Source organism: Poromitra crassiceps, assembly GCF_964638095.1.
Source record: "Poromitra crassiceps genome assembly, chromosome: 25".
NCBI lineage: Eukaryota > Metazoa > Chordata > Actinopteri > Beryciformes > Melamphaidae > Poromitra > Poromitra crassiceps.
The window spans coordinates 11573330-11576060 of record NC_139649.1 but is presented as its reverse complement, the minus strand read 5'-3'; the positions used below and the strand labels follow the sequence as shown (position 1 = coordinate 11576060).

The 2731-nt window shown below is 42.6% G+C and overlaps 1 protein-coding gene across 1 annotated transcript in view; it reads right to left on the bottom strand.

The window, feature by feature from the left end:
- Positions 1-2499: 2499 nt before the first annotated feature.
- necab3 (N-terminal EF-hand calcium binding protein 3) overlaps positions 2500-2731 on the bottom strand; it is a gene marked incomplete at its 5' end in the record, with an annotated part of 49519 nt that continues 49287 nt past the window's right edge. The window contains 1 exon segment of the mRNA XM_083660789.1: positions 2500-2731. This exon segment is cut by the window's right edge and continues 256 nt beyond it.

The following is a 2731-nucleotide window of genomic DNA, read 5'->3' as shown; positions in this document are numbered from 1 at the left end:
AACCGACCGCTGCTCTGCCACACCTGGATTAATCAGTTGATTAGAGCTTTTTGTCAGGAAACACTACTAATTAGGCCAACCAGTTGCAGCTGTGGTGTCTTGTGTGCCAATTACGAATGAAACCGCTGTGTCGTTGAAAACGCTATTAAAAAATCGATTTGAATAATTATTTTTGTCAGATTATTGAATGATTTAGTTGTAGGCCGTGTTCTAAGCGGGATAATGTATAGTGAGCCGGTGATTACTGGAAATAATGACCTTCAGGTGAATCATTAAGCCCTCCGCTGCGCGTCGGGCTCAATCATCACCTGTCGGTCATTATTTCCCCCGTAATCACCGCCTCAATATACATTATCCCTTACATAACTCATGCTGCACGAACACACCCTCCACTGTAATGCTATAGTCATGGCCCTAATTACGAGCTTTCCCCCTGAGCATTTGGAGGAACAGGAGTGGGCACACATCCTGAGAATCTAATCTCCACGCCTGCCCTGATGGCGACTACATATTCATATTCATATTCATATTCATATTCATATTCATATTCATACTGCCATCCCAGCAGGCAGCCTGCATGACGAGAGGTGAGGAGAAGAGAAGAGGGCTTCACCATTCTCAATCATGCAATCAGGCATCACAGCCACAGCAGTCAGGGTAATGATAAATGGTAAATGGTAAATGGCCTGCATTTATATAGCGCTTTTATCCAAAGCGCTTTACAGTCAGTAGGTACATTCACCCATCCACACACCGATGGCGGCAGGCTACCACGCAGGGTGCTGGCACACCAACGGGAGCAATTTGGGGTGCAGTGTCTTGCCCAAGGACACTTCGACATGCAGACTGGAGGAGCCAGGAATCGAACCACCGACCTCTTTTATCCAAAGCGATTAGTGGACGACCCGCTCTACCTCCTGAGCTACAGCCGCCCCTAATGATGTGCCAGCTCCTCTGCCTGTGTGTGTGTGTGTGTGTGTGTGTGTGTGTGTGTGTGTTGTGTGTTGTGTGTGTGTGTGTACATCTGCATGGCTGAATTTGCCACAAACAAAATCCAGCAATTTCTATCGTAACAACAGATGAAAAAGATTCTGCCTTTTGTACCGTTATTGAACGCGTAGAAAAACCATCTCAGCCTCTTCCACTTCTGTTGTTTGGTTGACCTGTTGAGCAAATGCCACACAATTCAAATCACGAGAGCTTCAACACATGCAGCAGCAGGTTCATTGCACAAGTCCCAATTCCTTTAGTACAGTGCTGCACTACTTTTGTGCTCTAACTTGTAATGTTCAGTTGTCATTTTTTGAAACACAGACAGCTGTAGTAGCCACTACTCTAAACCTGCAGGCGTGTAACTGAAGAACCTTAGATCTCCATCCTTCTCCATATCTCCGACATGTGACAGTATGAGAAAGATGGACGGGCAGGTGTGTTGGTGATGACAGATGCACTGACACTTCAGACAGCGTCTAGCTGCTGAGTGAATCTATTTGAACACAGCTATCTTTATTCCAACGCTCTGTGAGGAAGCCATAGCTCATACAACACTGTAATACCATGAATAGAAATGGAACGGAACGTTCTGATGTTGCCCGTTGTGTGTGAGGAGCCGCTCTCCAAGCTGCTTTTGGATCTTCCCACTATAACAATATACTGTGTGTCATGGTACAGTGTGAGTTTTGATTGTTGTTGTAGCATATTATTATAAACTGCAATTTTGTTTTAGCTGCGCATAACATTTGCCAGGCTGAAAAATCAAAAGCATTTTTTGTGGTAGTGACAAACGCAGACATTTAGTAGCTTTAATACTTTTATTTATTTGATTTGTTTACAACTGGTGGGAATGTCCATTACCCAACTAAACCACAACAGAAACATTAATATATCTGAGCTCCACATGTACAGATGGGAATACATTCTAGTATGATCAAAATAAATACATTACACATCAAATATATTGTTCTCTTTATAACTGGGTGATGTACATGTCACGAAATCTCTGCGGACAGAGTTCATTTCCATAGATGTTTTATTTAAGAGAGAAGTACGTACATTTTTAGCGGTATAAGTCTAAATATGGGACATAAAGACTGCCTCAGAACGGGGGATTGAGGGGATGCAACTAACATAAATAATTGACCACTAGTAAATCTAGTTATAGATGTTAGGGGGCAAGGCTAGCTTAGCTTAGAATAACAGCCTTTTTTTTGCATTCTATACATGTATACATGACATTACGATAGCTAATTAAAGCAAAAGGATGCTTTGGTATTGTACGGTATACGACCAGGATGCAAAGGAACTATCGTTGAAAGGTCTTGCACAGTCAACAGCATGCATGTTTAGGCTGCCAGCACAAATCTTCTCCCCTCTTCTTCTCTCACCGGATTCTTCCTATTTAATTGTACTCGAGAGTAAACAAATCATCTAACACATGGCACATCTACCCTCGTGTACTTCTGACACCATCAATTTATTTCTTCTGGGGATGAACTCGTCACCCACAACTAGCAACTCATCATTGCTTTTCCATAATTCAGTTCTTCTTGACGGAGCACGAGTGAGAGAGAGCGATTATAAGAAAAAGCTTCCAAAGCATTGAAATTGGCTTTTGCATTTGCAGAGGATCAGAGATGCTTTCAAGTCTATAGACTGGCTAGTGTTACAACTATCCATGTATCTTTTCGCTTTCCATATCAGCGGCACAATAATGAGCCGAGGAACACAGAAG